This window comes from Scyliorhinus canicula, chromosome 4 (assembly GCF_902713615.1).
Source record: "Scyliorhinus canicula chromosome 4, sScyCan1.1, whole genome shotgun sequence".
Taxonomy (NCBI): Eukaryota; Metazoa; Chordata; class Chondrichthyes; order Carcharhiniformes; family Scyliorhinidae; genus Scyliorhinus; species Scyliorhinus canicula.
The window spans coordinates 108061213-108082544 of NC_052149.1; the positions used below are offsets into that span (position 1 = coordinate 108061213).

General features: G+C 46.4%; 1 protein-coding gene across 1 annotated transcript in view; it reads left to right on the forward strand.

The window, feature by feature from the left end:
* Nucleotides 1-4143: 4143 nt before the first annotated feature.
* Nucleotides 4144-21332, forward strand: part of LOC119964898 (procollagen galactosyltransferase 2-like) — a 212485-nt gene continuing 195296 nt past the window's right edge. The window contains exon 1 of the mRNA XM_038794991.1: nucleotides 4144-4237. The gene's annotated coding sequence lies outside the window, so the exon portion shown is untranslated. The remainder of the gene's footprint in view (nucleotides 4238-21332) is intronic.

Below are 21332 nucleotides of genomic sequence, written 5' to 3' on the forward strand. Positions count from 1 at the left end.
ACATGTGGAGAGCGAAACAAACATAACATTTCAGGTCTGAGTCCTTTCACCTGAACAGTTGAACATTTTCTGTTTTTATTTTAGACATTTCCTCGAGATTTATGTCTCCGTAAAAGTTATTTGACCTTTCCCATCATGGTTCTGTGTGATTCATATCAGACATTTAAAAGGATGTCATCTTTTTTTATGTTGCAAAGGCGTTACAATTTACTGTGTGCCTTGGAACAGTACACAGTGTATGCCTCAACACACCTTGTCTGATGGCAGCATGATATAATAGTACATGGGGGCCTGTTTAGCTCAGTTGGCTAGACAGCGAGTTTGTGATGCAGAGCAAAGCCAAAAGCGTGGGTTCTAATTCCCGTCCCGGCTGAGGTTATTCCTGTAAGCTTCACTTTCTCAATCTTGCCCCTGGCCTGAAGTGTGATCCTCAGATTAAATCATTACATGTCATTTCTACCCCTCAAAGGTAGAAAGCAGCATATCGTCAGATGGGACTATGGCGATTTTACCTGCAATAGTACATGTGATATTGCATGCGGTGTGGGGGTAAAATTAACATTCCTGTTGGTGTAATTAAAATGGGTGAGAGTTAGGTTAACTGCAAAGTCCAGTTCTGGCAATCCATTGAATCATTAGAAGAGGGCAGAAATTAGAATACTTTTTAAACAAATGAAGATCATTCATGTGTCTTAACTCGGGGGTGGAGGCGGACACACTCTTTATCTTTGGAAGTTACTTTTCTATGGAGAATTTAAGAGCAATGTGCAAATAAAATCTGCTATCTATACATAATTTAGCTCATCACCCTAAAGATTGCTTTAAAAACATTAAGCGCATTTGAATGTCAACCAGTGTTCAGATTCAGGCAAGTAAATCTTATACTTAAAATGAATACTGAGCCTTAACTGTGTAGTTTGTTAACTTAACACTACGTACAAGGAAACTCATGACTGAGGCCCCTTATTCAGTTGCAATTCTGGTCAAATGCTTGCTTGTGCTCAAAATGTCCAAATGCAGTGTCAAGTTTGAAAGATGTCGAGTAGTCACTTGGGTAAGGTGTTTAACAGCTTTACTTGCTCTTTTCTCTCCCTACAAATGCTGCCAGACCTGCTGAGATTTTCCAGCATTTTCTCTTTGGTCTGAGATGTATTCAAATCTGTAAATAAACAAAAATGGTTTTCATGAATAATGATCAACAGTAATATTCTTAGGGTAACAGGCAGCCCTAATGAAACCCCATCTAGACCCGGAACTCATGATGAACCAAACAGTAACTACCCTCAGGTAAACTTTACTCAATAAGCTTAAAGGCAGGGGAATGTATCTATTAACCAGCTGCTTAAAGTAATGGATTATCTGGCTATTGTCTCAATACTATTTGTAATAAATTATTGTGTGCAAATTGACTGCTGTGCTTCCTACATCAAAAGTGGCTACACTTCAAAACACTTCATTGGCTATAAAACATTTTGGGTCACCCCCAGGTCATGAACGGGACTATATAAATCCAAGCTGTGATATAAATCCACGTTCTTTCATTTTAGATGATGCCATCATTGCATGTTTCTGTAAAATTGTAAGCAGCTGAACATAAGTTACTGACTGCTATTCAGGTTCAGGATTAACACTGTGACATACTGCTGAAGTACAACAGTTTCACCCCTGGACATAATAGATAGTTAAAGGCGTCCCTAAAGATAGATTATACAGATTTGAATCTGTTAAATTAATCCACCGTATCTTTAAGCACAGGTTACATATAATATTGATTGCATTTATTTTTCAAGCTATTAATGCTTCTCACTCTATTATTATATGTCCTGCTGGTCCTGTTTCTGAACTAGTCTATGTGTATAAGAATTAGAGGATTAATGTGAGTGTCTGAGTGCATTGAAACGTCACTCCAGAGACTGGGGCCTGGATTTTCCAGCCCCTCCAGTGGCAGGCAATGTTGTGGACGGGAAGCGAAAATTTGGAGACTGGCGATGATGCCCATTGCTGGCAGGATGGGAAAGTCACGCCCTTAAGCACATAATCAAAGACAGCTGTCCAGTGCAGTAATGAGGGAGTGCTGCACTGATGGAGGTGAAGTCCTTTTGATCGGACAGCTGCCACCTCAGATGGATAGAAAAGATCCCACATTCAAAGAAGAATAAGGAAGTTCTCCTTGTGTTCTGCTTAACCTTTATCCCGCAACCAACTTGACTAAAATACTTCATTTGGCTATCATCATACTGTCATTTGTGGGGACCTACTGTGTGCAAATTGATTGCTGTGATAACTACATTACAATAATGGCTACACTTTAGAAATATCAGGCTCTGAATCCCCTTGGGACATCCTGACATTGAGAAAGGCACAATATAATTTTAAGTTATTTCCTTCTAATGAGAAAACAATGCTTAACTAGTATTTTAATGTTGCTTATAACTGCTTGCCTAGCACTAATGTGGGAAATGAGAAGCAAATGACATTTACTTTAAGGTCATTAGCATTCCTATTTGGAGCTATATGTCAATACATATGGTGACTTTGAACTTGAGGAAGGTATTCCTTCAGGATCTCCTGGAATCTTGCACAGTACATGTGATCAGCTGCAGTTGACACACAAGGATTCTTGTCAACACTTAAAAAATATTTTTTGGACTATAATAATGGAGTCAGATATCAACCTCAGTACTTCCATTGTCTACATGCTATGGCACCATTGGTGCTATTTATTTCTTTATTGCCTTTCTGGCAAGTGTTTTAAATAGATGTCCCATCTTGTTCTATTCCATCACAGAACTGCTTTGGCAGATGTCACAAAAATACATTGGAGGATTTGCAAAATCTTATTTATAAAATTAAACATTGAAAGATTATATTTCTTATGTAAAATTCCTCTGAGTCACAGAACATTGCCGAATTAGACAGGACGTTATTGTTATATGTTTGAGTTATATTACTCACTCTTACTCGAAAGGTATCTTTGCTTTTACATCTTCAACTGCTTATGATTACATATCTTTCTGACCGTTCATACTTAATCCAATATCTAAGATTATTTGATAGTGATCCCAGGCTAATAAACAGAAAACCTTTCTTTAGATTTGTTTTAACCACATTTTGAATCCTGTGCCTCGAAGTAGCTTAGAAGTAGCAGACGACACAACCAAGGCATACAATTTAAATCTAAAGATGGGACATGTATGTGGTCTAGGTAGGTGTTGTTTGCCAGCACCTATTTTAACTGTGATTTCTTGCTTTTTAGTCTTAAATTGCTAGCCTAATTTCTTGAAGAGGACCCAAGGAAGCAAGTAAATAAGAGTAATGTATATAACTGCAAGAAATGTTAGATTATGTAAATACCTCATTAGACAAATAATAAATGCTCCACAAACTATATTTTGAACTATTCATTACCTATGTGTGTAACTAAGGTTTATACTCTCACTTGCTATGTCAGTGTCCTATGTGAGTGGATTTTCATCAACAATACATGATACGTTCACAGACTTTAGATCGAATAGCTATAGGCCAATAAGTGCCCCCAGAGAATTCCGGGCACCTTGGAATTGATTCAGGAACATTTGTAAAGCCGGAACATCTGCAACAATCGCATGTCAATTTCATGTTCAAACTGCAGGGCTTGCTTCCTTCCAAGACTGTACTGACTCAACCAAGCAATTGTAACAACATTGTGTGGACATAGTCTGAGATAGGGGCACGATTTAACAGTGGGGTGGGGGGGGGGGGGGGGGGGGGAGAGAGTCCCATTTCCACCCCCACGTCATAAGAGCAGGGCACCCCCAACCCAATCCCCAGCAGTGCCAACCTTGCACCTGGCAATGCCAACTGGGCACCCTGACAGTGCCAGGGTGGCACTACAAAGGCACCTGTGTGGCAGTGTCAAAGTGCGAGCAGGAGTACCAGGGTAGCAACCTGCCCAGAGCCCCCAGTACTAAATGATGCCACAGCATGGTCTCCCAATACAAGAGTTCGTTCCCAGGCCTTTGGAGACACCGGTGCAGACATATTTCAGTGAGGCTAGCTGTCGCTTCAGTATGCAAATCTGGATCCGGCCCAGTGAGGGCAAGATCCAGATCACATGGTCTCACAAAATGTCGTTAAATCCCGTGAGGTGTCCCGAGCATCGCAAATATCGCGTGAGGCCTCTCTCGAGCTGCAACGGCCTCGTCCCCTCGCGAGTGGGGCGGGATGAGCCGTTCAATCAGGGCCAGCGTTTCCACGGGTGAGTTCAATCTTAAAATACTTATGTAGTGTCTGACTGAATTAACTGAAGCTAAACAAAAAATATTAATTCTGTCACGATTATGTTACTGAACCTAAACCATCAGGATTTTTTTGATAAGCGTGCAATGATAGATATATTTGAAGACTGTGTCCTATGAGCCTCCGTGCAGCTATAATATGAGAGTGGAATTTATTCCAGTCGAGGTTATGAAAACATCCTTCTTTCCAAAATGAGTATTTTAAATAAGATTTTTAAATGCAGTGTATGACATGCATTTACTGTAGAATTACCAACAACAAGGGGTAAATCGTCTGGTGCTGCCCGTTGCGGGCTACGTCGTTGGCGGAATGGACAATTTGACAGATCGTTGAAAGATCCGTTGACCTTGGGCGGGTGGGACCGGAATATCCCGCCACAAGGGTCTGGTATCGTCGCAAAGTTCAATACCCAGCAGAAGCATTTGTATTATTCCACAATAAAAAAAAGAAACAATTGAATTAACATCGGACCTATTATGTCCCGATGTACTTTCCAACCGATGAATAAAATATAATGGATGAAAGTTGTTCTATGTGGATAGAGTAGGATTGGCTTTAAAATTTCTGGTTGAATACCCCATCTCTGCCAACTGATGGAGTTAGTTGGCACATTTGATAGGATAACTCTGCAGGCCGTACATGCTTGTAAACGTAAGTAAACCTGTGAAAGAATGTGACTCACTAAACATAATAGACTCAAAAGGGTTTAGTCATTGACCGATATGCATGGCCTATTCTCTATTTGTTTTTCTTTTATGGCATTAATAAATGGGTATGGTATTAGCTCCTTTCAAGACCTTGCACTTCAGGGGGCCTTTGCCTTTCTCAAGAGTCCGTTTAATGGAATTGGATGTACCTCCAGGGCTCGCTTGGCACTGCAATTGAAGGCCATATTGGTCTGGTTTCTGTACTGTTTCAAGGACAGGATAGGAGTTAATGTGCACAGGCATGCTCCTGCTTACTTTTTGATTGGCAAGGTTAATGTCAAGAGGGACGAAACAGGCAGGAGTTTCTTCATTGAGCTACTCTGATTTGATTAGCTAACTCTCCTGCCTAATCCTCTAACACCACTGTGGCCCTGGGACAGTCAAGTGATTTTTCACACTAAATGTACGTGCCACAAATTAGACTTGCCAGCAAAGTTGAAGCTCATGGAACAAAAGAGAAAGTAACAGCATGGTTACAAAGTTGGCTGAATGACAGGAAATGGATGTAGTGGTGGAGGTTGATTTCTGCACTGAACGAAGGCACACAATGGGGTTCCAGTTGTCAATATTAGGACCACTGCTTTTGGTGATTTATATTAATGACCCACACATGGATGTGTTGGGCACAATTTCAAAATTTGCTGATGGCACCAAACTCGGAAGAGGATAGTGATAGACTTTAAGAGAACATAGGTTGGTGGAATGGACAGAGAAGTGGTAGATGAAATTTAATGCAGAGAAGTGTGACGCAATACCATTTGGTAGGAAGAACAAGAAGAGGCAATATAACATAAAAGGTAAAATTCTAAAGAGGGTGGAGGAGCAGAGGGACTAGAGGGTGTATGTGCACAAGTCATTGAAGATGGGCATGTTACGAAAGTTGTTAAAAAGACATACGGCATCCTGAGCTTAATAAATAAAGGTGTGGATTATAAATGCAGGGAAGTTAAGATGAACCTATAGATAACATTACTTTAGCCTCAACTGGAGTACCGTGTCCAATTATGGGCATTGCATTTTCGAAAGGATGTAAAAGCTTTCAGGAGGACGCAGAAAAAAATTATGCGAACTGACATAATATGCACCCATGGACATCATGAGGTAAAAGCAGGCAGTGACAGACACCCAGGCGAACCAATCAATATACAGAACAGAACACGACCAATCACAAGACACGACACCAGAGTGGGGGCTTCCAACCATAAAACACGCGAGGCATCAGCACTCTGCCTCTTTCCACTGGTGACAACTGTAGTGTCAGTCAGGGTGTACAAATCATTCAACACCTTCTACATGTGGATCGGAGCTAGCCTGGTCTAGATAGTTAATGTTGGTTTACTTCGAGTAGTAGAGAGTCAACCCACAGGCAGCTGTGTGCTTCGTTACTGAAGTTCAATAAATCTTATGTTGAACCAATGCCCACGTTTGGTGTATACACGATCAGTTAACTGCATCGTGTGCAGTCCGTGTTACCCCAGGGTGAGTAACACGACATGATACCAGAAGTGGCTACTGCTTCTAAGTAATTTACCTTCGAAAATTCACTGATGACCAGCAACTGCCTTCCAGTGGCATGGAAAAGATCCAGGCACCTCCGCAGCTCTGGATCTCTGGGAACTTTGGCACCAACTGGCGGGTCTTCAAGCAGAAATTCAGTCTATACATTGAGGCCTCAGGCCTCGAAAGTGCCTCCGATGCCCGAAAAATCACGCTGCTGCCGTCTACTGCAGGAGACCAGGCCATCCAAATCTTTAATTCGCTCACTTTTGCCAACGGTGAGGACAAGACCAAATTCCAGACCGTCTTAGCCAAATTCGGCAGTCACTGTGAGGTCGAGACAAACGAAAGCTTTGAGCATTATGTCTTCCAGCAGCGCCTTCAGGGTAAGGTCGAGCCTTTTCAGTCACTCATCTTTGCATCCTAGCGCAATCCTGCAACTTCGGAACACCGCTTACTCCCTCATCAGGGATCAGATTGTGTTTGGCGTCCACTCTGACGCCCTGCGGGAGCAGCTCCTAAAAATTAAAAATATGATCCTGCCAGTGGCCATCGATACGTGCAAAGTCCACGAACAGGCGTAAAGTGACTATTCCCACCTAAAGCCGGCAGAGCAGGACCAACTTGCCTCCCACGAGGCTGAGAGTGTACAGGCCATCGCTCGCATACGGGGCCTGAGCATCGATGAAGGCGGCCATTTTGCACGCTTTTCCAGGGGTCCCACGCATGCGCACCACGGTAGGGAAAATGAAGCGGCTGAAGACTACACTGCGCAGGTGCGAGCGGTGGCTGACTGTCGACATGATGACATGCCCCAACTACGGCACTGCCCATTTAAAGCGGCAATGCCCTGCAAGAGGCAGGCGATGTCTCAACTGCAAGAAGCTTGGCCATTATGCGGCTTTGTGCAGATCTGCACCTCCGACAGGGAGCCAGCGATCCCAGTTCCAATGTAGATGAGTTTGCAGTGTACAGCAAGGGCTGCTCGACTTGGAACTGGATTCTGTCACCGATCCAGAGGACGACTGCCAGGAGTCCCCTTATCGAGCGGGCATCATCATCATGCATGACAAGGCCTCCTCGCATTCACCAACACACACACACACACACACACACACATCCTGAACGTGAATTATGCAGACGAGTGGCGTGCCACAGTACATGTCAACGATTGTAGCATCCGGTTCTAGCTGTACTCTGGTGCTTCGGCCAACCTAATATCCCAAGCAGATCTTGCTCGTATCCAAAGGCAGCCTACCATTCTTCCGTCAGCCTGCCAGTTGCTCGACTACAATGGGAATGCCATCACGGCGTTAGGGTCCTGTCACCTGCAGGTATCCAACAGGGCCATCAAGGCTCCTTTGCGGTTTGAGATCGCCAAGCCCGCCAGGTTTCTCTGCTCAGTGCCCATGCATGCAAGCTACTCCATCTCGTTCAGTGTGTACATGCCATTTACTCTGCCAACAGCACTCTTCAAGCCGACATTGAGGAGCTACTATCGCAATACCCGGATGTGTTCAGTGGGATGAATACGCTGCCCTACCGCTATAAAATCCTGCTCAGGACTGATGCCAGGCCTATCATCTATGTGCCACGCCGGGTGCCGGCGCCCCTCAAGGACCGTCTAATGGTGCAGCTGCAGGAGCTTCAGGATCAAGGAATAATATCCAAGGTGACAGAACCAACTGACTGGGTCAGCTCGATGGTTTGTGTCAAGAAACCCTCTGGAGAACTGCGCATTTGCATCAATCCCAAGGATCTGAACCACAGCATCATGAGGGAAGACTACCTGGTCCCGAAGCGGGAGGAGCTGACGAGTGAGATGGCGCATGCCAAATTCTTTACAAAGCTGGATGCATCGCTTGGCTTCTGACAGATACAACTGGAAGCTCTGGATGTTTAATACACCCTTCGTAAGATATTGCCACAACCGCATGCCATTTGGCATTGTTTCGGCCTCCGAAATCTTTCATCGAATAATGGAGCAAATGCTTGAGGGCATTGACAGTGTGCGGGTTTATGGTGACAACGTCATCGTCTGGTCCACGACCCCGGAGGAACATATTTCACGTCTGCAGCAAGTCTTCAGGCGCATACATGCCAACGGCCTGAAGTTAAACCAAACCAAATGCTCCTTTGGCAGGTCGTCAATTAAGTTTCTGGGTGATCAGATCTCCCAGCAGGGCGTGCAGCCCTACCCGGAAAAAGTCCAGGCAATCAACACGATTAAGACCCCAGAGGAGGGCTTCGTCAAAGGTAGACAGCTTACCTCGAACATCAGGCGCCTGCTGAACGTGATAACGACCCCCTCCGGGGAGAGAACACAAGAGGTGATCGTCTCCCTGGACGCAGAAAAGGCCTTCAACAGAGTCGAATGGAAATACCTCATAGAGGTACTGGAGCGGTTCGGGCTTGGAACAGGGTTCACCGCTTGGGTAAAGCTCCTATACAACGCTCCCATGGCGAGTGTCCGGACCAACAATACCAACTCCCAATACTTCCAGCTGCACAGGGGCACCCACTGTGATGCCCACAGACAAGGATGCCCACTGTCCCCGCTGGTGTTCGCACTAGCAATCGAACCGCTAGCAATCGCGTTCAGGGCAGCAAAAAATTGGAGGGGGATCCGAAGGGGAGGCAGAGAGCACAGAGTCTCACTCTATGCAGATGATCTGCTCCTCTACATCTCGGACCCACAAAGCAGCATGTACGGAATCATCGCGCTCCTGAAAGAGTTTGGAGCCTTCTCGGGCTACAAACTCAACATGAGCAAAAGCGAGATCTTCCCAGTACACCCGCAAAGGGGGGGGGGGGGGGGGGGGGGGCACTAAAGGGGCTGCCGTTCAAACAAGCCCGACATAAATTCCGCTACCTGGGGATCCAAATAGCCCATGACTGGAAAGGGATCCACAAATGGAACCTCACCAGCCTGGCGGAGGAAGTAAAAAAGGACCTGCAAAGATGGAACACACTCCCACTCTCCCTCGCGGGGAGAGTCCAGACGATCAAAATGAACGTATTGCCCAGGTTCTTCTTCCTGTTTAGATCCATTCCGATCTACATCCCCAAGGCCTTCTTCAAAGTGCTGGACAAACTTATCATGGCGTTCGCATGGGGGGGGGTAAAAATGCTAGGATCCCAAAGAAGGTCCTACAAAAAACAAAATCCGGGGGGGGCTAGCTCTCCCGAATCTACAATTCCACCACTGGGCGGCAACAGCCGAGCGAGTAAGGGGATGGATCCAGGAGCCAGAAGCCGAGTGGGTGCGTGCGGAGGAGGCCTCCTGCATGGGGACCTCCCTCCGGGCCCTCGCCACGGCAGCACTCCCATCCCCACCCAAAAAACACTCCAGCAGCCCAGTGGTGACAGCCACCCTCCAATCCTGGAACCAACTGCGGCAGCAATTTGGCCTGACCAAAATGTCGGACAAGGCTCCCATCTGCAACAACCATAGGTTCACACCAGCACTGACTGACGCCACCTTCAAAAGGTGGAGGCAGGACGGGGAGACACTGACAATCAGGGACCTATACACGGACGACAGGATCGCAACACTGGACGAACTGACAGAGAAATTTTGGCTAGCTGGGGGGAACGAGCTGCGGTACCTCCAGCTCAAAAACTTGCTACGAAAGGAGACAAGGACGTACCCACAACCGCCACGACAGACACTACTGGAAGACCTACTGGACGCAAGTATCCTAGAGAAAGGGAACTGTAGCGACTTGTATGACCGACTGGTAGAAAGGGACGACACCGTACTGGACGCAACAAGAAGGAAATGGGAGGACGTCCTGGGAATGGAGATAGGGTGGGGACTCTGGAGCGAAGCACTACACAGGGTCAACTCCACCTCCACGTGCGCAAGGCTCAGCCTGACGCAACTAAAAGTGGTACATAGAGCCCACTTAACAAGAAACCGTATGAGCAGGTTTTTCCCGGAGGTGGAGGACAGATGCGAACGGTGCCAAAGAGGCCCGGCCAACTACACCCACATGTTCTGGTCTTGCCCCAGACTTGTGGAGAACTGGACAGCCTTCTTCGAGGCTATGTCCAAAGTGGTGGGGGTGAGGGTGGAGCCATGCCCGATAGTGGCGGTCTTCGGGGTTTCAGACCAGCCAGATCTATTCCTGGGGAGGAGGGCAGACGCCCTTGCCTTTGCCTCCCTGATCGCCCGCCGTAGAATCCTGTTTGGCTGGCGGTCAGCAGCACCGCCCAGAGCTGCAGACTGGCTGTCCGACCTCTCGGAATCTCTCCAAATGGAGAAAATCAAATTCACCATCCGAGGGTCGGACGACGGCTTCCACAGAACGTGGGAGCCATTCATGCAATTGTTCCGGGACCTGTTTGTGGCCAACGAACAAGAGGAAGAATAGTCGGGTGGCCAAGAATCAGGGGAAAATGGATGGGAATCGGGGGAAGGTTGCGGGGGGGGAGGGGGGGGCTACAGGTTCGTTATGGGGGTTTGACGGCTAGCTAAGGCTCAAAACCAAACTAAATAAATGCCAATAAACATGTGCCTTGGCCATATTGGGGAATGTAAAATATGTATGCCGGCTAAAGGGGGGAGGCCACAGTTGTTATTACGAAGATGCTTACCTGTAAATATATATGTTAATTTTTGCGTGTTCTTTTTTTTTCTCTCTCTCTAACAATTTGTAATTTGTTCAATATAAAACATGAAAACTGAATAAAAAACATTTATTAAAAAAAAAAGACCCCAGAGGACAAGAAGGCGGTCCTCCGCTTCCTCGGGATGGTAAATTTTCTGGGGAAGTTCATTCCCAACCTCGCATCACACACCATGGCCCTCAGACACCTGGTAAAAAAGATCACCACTTTCCAGTGGCTGCCCGCACATCAAGCAGAGTGGCTCGAGTTGAAAGCAAAACTAACCACCGCTCCTGTTTTAGCTTTCTTTGACCCAGCAAAGGAGACTAAAATCTCCACAGACGCCAGCCAGGACGGCATTGGGGCGGTGCTCCTCCAGAAGGACGACACCTCGTCCTGGGCTCCAGTGGCCTACGCATCCAGGGCCATGACCCCCACTGAGCAACAATATGCTCAAATAGAGAAAGAATGCCTGGACCTTCTCACTGGCATCGTGAAATTCCACGATTATGTCTATGGTCTCCCGACCTTTACAGGAGAGACGGATCACAGACCCGTAGTGCACATTATACACAAGGACGTAAATGACATGATACCCAGGCTCCAGCGCATTCTCCTTCGACTCCGCAGGTATGATTTTGAACTGGTTTACACGCCTGGAAAGGAGCTAATCATCGCGGATGCCCTGTCGCGTGCCATCACCTCGCCATATGAGCAGGTCGACTTCATACACAACATTGAGGCGCAAGCCTCTGCTGCAGCGGGTCATACATCACCACACGAATGGCTGACAGAAAGGATAATGCCCACAATACTATAATGTAAAGGATGGCCTAACTGTTGTTGAGGGCATTCTCCTGAAATTGGGTCGCTTCATAATTCCGCGCAGCCTCCAGAGCTTGGTGCTCACACAGATACACGAGGGACACCTCGGTATAGAGAAGTGCAGGTGCAGGGCCCGGCAGGCTGTCTATTGGCCCGGCATCAATGAGGACATCTCAAACATGGTCCTCAATTGCGCGACCTGCCAGCGCTTCCAGCCTGCTCAGCCCAAAGAAACGCTCCACCAGCATGAGATCATGACCTCTCCATGGTCTAAGGTCGGAGTGGACCTTTTTCAAGTCAACGGGCGTGACTACGTCCTGATAATTGATTACTTCTCCAGTTACCCCGAGGTAGTGAAACTGTCGGACCTACCATCCAGGACCGTCATAAAGGCTTGCAAAGAGGCATTCGCCAGGCATGGAATCCCGTTCACGGTCATGAGTGACAACAGTCCCTGTTTCTATAGTCAAGAATGGTCCAATTTTGCAAAGCAATACCACTTCCAGCACTTCACCTCGAGCCCGCATTACCCACAATCTGATGGGAAGGTCGAAAAAGGGGTACACATCGTGAAGCAGATGCTCTGCAAGGCTGCGGACTCAGCTTCGGACTTTAATCTTCCTCTTCTGCTGTACGGCGCAACTCCTCTGTCCAACGTAACCTGCGGACAACTGTTCCGGCCATTCATGTACCTGACCTGGATCACCTTCTGATGCTGCAAAAGATGCAGCAGATCAGAACCCGGCAGAAGCTGACATATGATGCTCACGCTACGGTTTTGCCGGTGTTCTCTTCAAAGGACGCTGTTCGCATCAAGTTGCCTGGTGAAGGGTGGTCAGCTCCAGCTGTTGTTGTTCGACAGGCTGCTCCCAGGTCGTTTGTGGTTCACATGGCTGATGGATCTATTGTGAGGCGCAACAGAAGGGCACTACGCAAACTTGGCTGCCCACCACCGGATCTCATTTTCCCAGATGTCACTTTCCGGACACCTCTCTCCAAGGGGCCATCAATCTGGCTGCATGCCAACCGATCAAGACACCATCATCCCCACCTCCACCTCTCAGGTGGTCCACAAGAATCCAACGACAGCCTCAACAACTGGACTTATAAATAGTTCCTTGTACATATGCTGTTATGTTTCTGTACGCTAGACACCTTACATGTACATATCCATCCACTCACCAATTGCTGTATATATTTACTCTTGTAAATATGTCGTTTCTGCTCTAAGCAACCGACAATTTAAAAAAAAGGAGGCATGTCATAATATGCACCCATGCACATCATGAGGTAAAAGCAGGCAGTGACAGACACCCAGGTGAGCCAATCACCATACAGAACAGAACACAACCAATCACAAGACGGGATACCAGAGGGGACCTTCCAACTATAAAACACAGGAGGCATCAGCACTCTGCCTCTTTCCACTGATGGCAACTGTAGTGACAATCCGGGTGTACAAATCATTCAACACCTTCTACACATGGATCAGAGCTAACCTGGTCTAGATAGTTTAATGTTAGTTTACTTTAGAGTAGTAGAGAATCAACCCACAGGCAGCTGTGTGTTTCGTTACTGAAGTTCAATAAACCTTGTATTGAACATCGTTTGGTATATACTTGATCAGTTAACTGCATCGTGTGCAGTCCGTGTTACCCCAGGGTGAACAACACAACAAGAACGTTTCTGATGATGAGTGACTACAGTTACCTGGGTAAATGGGAGAAACTATTTTCATCCCTTTATAAAAGCAAAAGTTAAGAGGAGATTTGATGGAAGTGTTTAAAATCATGAGCGGTCCAGGCAGAGTGGATAGGCAGAAATGCTTTCTATTGTCAGAAGGTTTGAGAAGCAGAGGACACAGACTTAACATTACTGGCAAAAGAAGCAATGGCGGGCAACATGAGGAAAAACATTTCTATGCAACAAGTGGTTAGAATCTGGAATGTGCAGCCTGAGTGTGTGGTGGAGGGAGATTCTATTGAGAATTTCTAAAGGGGACTGGATAAGCATTTGAAGATAAAATTCTTTACAGGACTAAGGGGAATAGATGGAAGATTGGACTAACTGTGTTGCTCATACAGGGAGAAGGCATGGTCTCAATTGGCTGAATGGCCTGCTTCTGTTCTGTAACTGTGATTCATCCGAACATTTTCCAAGTCCGGTTTCAGGTGAATTTGGCGGGTTGGTTGACAGTGGCTGCAGTGCCGAGATTGACATCGCTATTCAATGGCACCTAGCCATTTGTTTCGGGTGTTGAGGAGTTTCTCTACAAGGAGGGTCACCCTTTTGGAAATTTCCTGCACTGGGGAGCTAGGCTTGCCAGCAGGACTGGCTCCAAGCAGGTCGGGTGCTATTTTGAACGGTTGCCCCAAACTCTATACCCCCCTTTCAGCACTCCTCACTTTCAGAAATCCCCCAACCTTTCTTTGACTCCCTTAAACCCCCCCCTCACCCTTGCTTTCATGGGCATGATACCCCATGCCCTGATTCCTGGCAGTGCCAATGTGGCATCCTGGTAACTTGGCACTGTCATCAAACACCCTGGCAGTGCCAGGTTGGCAAGTCAGGGTGCCCTTGTGACACTGCCAGGTACCAGGATAGGAGTGCCAAGGTGCCAGGGGGAGTGCCAGGGTAATACCCTGTCCTGCCTCCGGCCACATGGGGAGCTCAGCGAGATGTCCCGAAGTGCCATCAAGCCTGGTCCACAACTATGGAAACCAGTGCTAAACCCTCAGCAAGCGTGGCAGTTGGCTCCCGGGCACCGGGCAAATATGGTTTCCGGATATTTAAATGAGCCTAATAGCTCAGCTGGGCCTGTTCCAGATCGGACCAGGTGTCCCGAGTCGGGTGACTCGTGCAAGGTTTTGTGCTCAGCTCGGAGCCCGATTTGGGACTCTCTTAGAATTCACCAGTTGTGTGCTGGACGCAATAGGTTTGTTGAATCACACCCGTGGCTTTATGATTCTGTTATTCTATGACGCGTACTATGGTGTAGACTGGGTGCTGAGACAGGAGATTGCACTTTACCGAATTTTGGATGAGATCTGACCATGGAGTAGGAGCACCACGAAGTTAAGGGATTTGTCCTTCTGTGGAAGCTGTACACATCTATATGTGTGTGTGACTGTGGGCTTGTTGGAGTATGAAATGCATAAATCTTTTCAGTCACTGGATTGCAATACTTGGGATGTGCTTTGCCTTAAGTCTTTTTGCAACAGAAATGTAATTGCGCAGGGAATGAGTGGGGGGCATAGAAGTGCCGAATAAGCATAGGAAAACCAATGAAGAGAGGGCTGTGAGATGGAGTGTTTTTATGGACCATGTTCTTTGGGTTCTGTGTATGGGGGCATGGCTATGTCATTGTGGGTTTTTTTCCTTTATTGGATTTTTCTGTTTAAAAGTGTTAAAATTATAAATGCCTTAATAAAATATTTTCTAAACAAAAATGTCATTGCACGAACCTCAAACTGCAAAGGCAATCAGCCTAACTACATCTCACTAAGGGACTGCAGGCTGTGTTTTTATAGATATCCTATTCATATGTATACCCATCTATATTTATTGAGTGGCTTGTTGTTGCTGAGATCCTCCCACCTTTCCTTAGCCAGTAATATATGTAGAGAATTACAGTGCTCAGGCAATAAATTGCATTTCATAAAAATATTTTGCAGGATGTTGCACCATGTCAATTCACTTGCCCTAAATATAGGGTGAGATTTTCTGCTCCCTCCCTTGGCGTGTTTTCCGGTGGTGGAGGCAGCCTGCCATTGGCTGGCCCCGGAATCTTCTGGTCCTGTAAGCTTCTATGGGGTTTTGCAAGCTCCGCATCCTTGTCCCCCGGGGAACGTGCGGTGGGTTCTCCATCGGAAGGACTGGAAAATCCCGTTGACAGTAAAGGCCTGAAAATTCTGCCCATAGAGCCTTTGCCAGTGGTACACGACTGAATAAAATCTGGTGAGACTGTGTTACGATGTGAATCGAGCACTGCTTTCACCTTTATTAGTTTTCAGTTTTGTTACACCACCTTATAGTAATAAGTGCCACAATTTCATGCCCGCATTCGCCACGAGTGCAGATGGTGATATAGGTGCAATATATCGTGAGACTCGGAAAACAAAAATCTTGCTGGCTTTCCTGCCACACAGTTTCCGCTCCCCTCCCCCATCCCGACATTAGGAATTCCCCATTGGTGAGGTTTCCAACTGGTTTTAAAAAATGGGAACAAGGGTTAGGTTTAAGGTTAAGGTTACCCAATGGGGGCACAGAGGTACTTATAGCCCCCGGGGGGGGGGGGGGGGGGGGGAGGGGGGACAGCAGCTGGCCAGTATCCTGGCACCCTAACACCCTGGCATTGCCCCTGGTATGACGGCATGGGCCATACTTGCAGGCTTGTTTCTGCACGAGTACTGTATATACTGGTGAGAAAAGCTGGCTGCACAGTCTGCGAGCTGCACGCCAGTTTTGCCGCTTCCGCCAGCACTTAGTGCAGGGAATGGAAAATCTGTCCAACATCTCTAATTTAAAAAAAATAAACTGTAAATTGTAACAAACGTCTGACACCTGGTGCAGACACGATGGGCTGAATGGCCTCAATCTGCACTGTAGAAATTTTATGAAACCTTGGACCCCCTTCTATATTTCATAATGTGAAATAATTTTGTTTATTTTATTTTGGACATTGCCACTCAAGTTGGTCACATTTGACGCACCTGGCTTATAATAATCTAACCACACTGATATTTTTGTTGCTTAAGAGGTTACATTTGGTCAGAATTAGACATAAACAGCTTGCATTTTTTTTAATGCCTGTAACTTAGTAACGTGTCCAAAGATATGGCAGCCAATTTATGCACAGCAAGATTCCACAAACGGGTGTTGTTTCAGAGGCAAATAGTGTCCAGGACGTCACTGAGAAATCACCAGCTCGTCAAAATAGTGCCATGGGATCTGTAGCCTGCCTGTGTAAGATAATTTTAGTAAGATTTGAAGCCCCATATTGGGGGCACCTTGGGCCTACCCATTCAGCTGCAAGGATCAGTGGAGTTGCTAGGCAAATGGTCTTTTGGGAACTAAAATGGAAAGGGTTTTCTGAATATGAAATAACAAATAATCAATGATGCTTAATAATGGGATCAGCATCCAAGTCACTGGATTATATAGCTTTGTCACCCATTCCTCAGGCTCTATTCTTTAATATGAAGCAGGCCAAGTTAATCAAAATAAATAACAGATTCACCCTCCGAGATCCCAGGTTCGATCGCGGCTCTGCGTCACTGTCCGTGTGGAGTTTGCACATTCTCCCTGTGTCTGCGTGGGTTTCGCCCCCAGAACCCAAAGATGTGCAGGCTAGGTGGATTGGCCACGCTAAATTGCCCCTTAATTGGAAAAAAATTAATTGGATACTCTAAATTTAAAAACAAATAAATAAATAAACAACATATACTGGAATTTGTATACAGCAAGAAAAATTGTACCAATTCTGACCTGGGAGTTAATTCCTTCTTACATTTTATAGCATTGCTTAGTGTGTTCATATTCATTTCTATCCATGCTATTCAAACTATATAAAATAAATAAATGGATAACTATTTTAAAATAGTATAGATGGGAATTGAACATAAACACGATAACTAGAACAATAAAAAGAGCAAGAGAAAAGAAACCTGGTGCTTGTGATGTGCTTGTGATCTCCCATCGAGATAGTGTACTCACATATCCAGTTATATTTTAAAAACCCTGGGATCTCTATGTTGATAATACAGTTAATCAGCCGAAACCTTGTCTGAATACAGCTGTGCAACTCATGGATTGTCTGCACACGGCATTCCTGTAAACCATTATGGAATCAGAGAACCACCTTTAAGGTGCTCTGCTCAAATTCATCCCTGGCCAGGCTGATCTTCAAGACCATTCTTCAGGCCCAGCCTAACATCTCATAATGAAAGTTAGCAAAGCTAAAGTGTAATGTTACGTGCCGTTGTGAAGAAACACCAGTGCTGGAAACCATGCCTTACTATTTTATTAGAATTCATTGAGGTGGTAACGAGCAGGATAGAAAAAGGGGAACCAGTAGAAGTAAAACACTTGGATTCCCAAAAAGTGTTCAAAAAGATACCACACAAAAGGCTACTTGTTAAGTTAAGAGCCCATGGTGTTGGGGTAGTATATTAGCACGGATAGAGGATTGGCTAATTGATAGAAGACAGAGAGTTGGGACAAGAGTGCCATTTTCAGGGTGGCAACCTGAAACTAGTGGAGTGCCACAGGAATTAGTGTCGGGCCACAGAATTTACAATATATATTAATGACTTGAATGAGGGAAGTGACTGTACCATTGTCAAGTTGGCGGATGACACAAAAATAGATTGAAAGGCAAGTGGCGAGGATGACACAAAGAGCCTACAGGGGGATATTGACAGGTTAGGTGAGTGGGCAAAAACTTGGTGGATTGAATATAATAAGTTTTGCACCTTGGTAGGAAGAATAAAGGAGCTCAATATTATTTAACTGGAGAAAGACTGTAGAAAGCTGCAGCACAGAGGGATTGGGGTTCTCGTACATAAATCACAAAAAGCTAGCATGTACGTTCAGCAGGTAATAGGGGAGGCAAATGGAGTTTTGGCATTTATTTCAAGGAGAATGAAAACAATTGTTAAAACTATTCAAGGCACTCAATCCTGGCCCGGGATCACTGACCGTGTGGAGTTTGCACATTCTCCGCATGTCTGTGTGGGTCTCACCCCCCACAACCCAAAGATGTGCCGGGTAGGTGGATTGGCCACACTAAATTGCCCCTTATTTGGAAAAATTTAAAAAACTGAACAAGGTACTAGTTAGACCACACCTGGAATAGTGTGAACAGTTTTGGTCCCCGAGGTTCACTAAGTTGATCCCTGGTATAGAGGGATTTTCTTATCAGGAGTGGTTGAGTAGGGTTGGGCCTGTATTCATTGGATTTTAGAAGAAGAATTGCCGTAACTGCACCACGCCGCTGGCATGTGATTCTCCGAGGAGCGGAGAATCGGCGGCGGCACATTTGGCGTGGAGCTGGTCGCAGGCCACTGTCTGTGGCCAGACCGCCGATTTTCTGGCCTTGATGGGCCGAGCGGCCGCCTGGAAATGGCGGAGTCCCGCCGGCGCCGTTCACACCTGCTCACAGCCGGCGGGAGCTCTGAGCGTAGGGTCGGGGAGCGGCCTGTGGGGGTGGTGAAGGGAGCTCCTTCACCAGGGGGCTCCGATGGGGTCTGGCCCGCGATCGGTGGGCTGGCCTCTCCAGCCCCAGCCCTATTTTATTACTCGGCCGGCCCCTTTACCCCCATGCCATGTTGCGTCGGGGCCGGCGCGTTGAGGAAGTCCCCCACGCATTTGCGGGTTGGTGCGGCGCCACTGCGCATGCGTGGGTTGGTGCAGCGCCACTGTGCATGCGCGGGTTGGCGCGGCGCCCAATTAGCGCCGGGAAGGGAGGCTGGAACGACGTGAATCGCTCCAGCGCCGTGCTGGTCTCCTGTGGGGCCAGAATCGGTAGTGCCCGTGCCCGTTTCGTGCCGTTGTGAAGCGCAACGGGGTTCATGACGGCGCGGACACTCTGCCTCCATTTCGGAGAATCCCGCCTATAAAATTCTCAGGAGGCTTGACAAGATAAATGCTGGCTGGAATTTTCCGTTCCGAGTTCGCCCCGTCACGGCTGCCAGCGAGAACAGAGAATTTGATGCTCACCCAAAACTCCATTTACTGCAGTGGGATTGGAGAATCTTGCTTGTGTGAACAGACAGAGAATTCCGGCCCCGGAGAGGTTGTTTTTCCTTATGGCAAGTCTAGGACTTGAGCTGATAGTCTCAGAATAAGGTGTTGCCCATTGAAGACAGAGGTAAGGAACTTCTTCTGTGACTGTACTGAATCTGTGGAATTCAGTTTACCGCAGAGAGCTGTGGAGGCTGGGTCATTAAGTATGTTCAAGGCGGAGATAGACAGATTTTCAATCATAAAGGAATCAAGGGTTACGGGGGTAAGGCAGCAAAGTGGAGTTGAGGATTATCATATTAGATGATTCATAATCTCATTGAATGGCCGAGCAGACTCGTTGGGCCTGATAGCCTACTTCTGCTCTTACTTCTGCTCTTATGTTCTTAAATATATAGGAAAGGTAACTTAGAGAGAACATTTTGTCAACTCAAAAATAAAAAGTGGGCAGCCCTGTTTAAAACTTTGAACAGGGGAGTTTAGCAATCTGCTGTAAACTGTGCTTCTGGTGAATACATGAGTACATTTTCCTTGTAGCTTACTTCATTTACCAAAGATCACAATGACTAATTTGGAATGATTTCTGTTCAAGAACTTGGGACTTTTATTTACCATACATTGCAGACGTGCACAATTGATGTCAAGTTGTGTCAGCTTTAATTATCATGATACTGTGGTTGGAGTGCAGTCCTGTGATCTAGAGTTGCCATGCACATGATGTTCCTGGACAAATCCTTTGTATCCCCATCAATAACCTGTAGTCACATGAACTGGCATAATGATCAGACGGATCTTTGTTCCCATTCTCTGCCTCAAAGCAGTCGCTCGTTGAAACTTCCATAGTAGCACACATAACTAACTAATTATTGTTCATCTTGACAGTGAACGGACAGTGGCGCATTGGTTAGCATTGCAGCCTCACGATCCCAGGTTCGATCCCGGATCTGGGTCACTATCCTTGTGGAGTTTGCACATTCTCCCCGGGCGCGATTCTCCGGTTTTCACTCCGGCGTCGGCTGTTTGTCTCCCTTTGGGAGAATTGCGCCCTCTGTGTTTGCGTGGGTTTCGTCCCCACAACTCAAAGATGTGCAGGGTAGGTGGATTGGCCACGCTAAATTGCCCCTTAATTGGAAATAATGAATTGGGTACTCTAAATTTATATTTAAAAAAATCTTGACAGTGAATATCAGCAGGCAGTTTGACTATAGACAACAAACCAAAGCTGAACCTGTCTTTTACCTATTATCCACACTTCTTCGCAGGGCACCGGAAAGAAGCAGGATGTTGGGATGATTTATCCCCTCTCTCCTCCAGGGGAAGTAAGCTATTTTATAGGTCCCTACTATTATCAGCTAATTCAACATAAAATGGAGATTGAACCTGCAAATGTTATGGTCCAGGTGATTCCACAGAACATTAAACATCGCATTTATAAACTATTGGAAGAACTTCAAACAAGGTGAGAGCTTTATTGCAGCTCAGTACAGAGGGAAAGTGCACCATAGTCAGTCCCCAAGGATGTCATTTCTGACTTTGTTTGAGCCGCTGCAATACTGTGGCAGGGGCAGATATCTGAGTAGAGAGATGCAAGCAAGGGCACAGATTTGGGAGATGGCAACACGCTCAGGGTGCCTGGAGACTAGCAGAGGTTTGTAAGGACAAGGTTCAAGG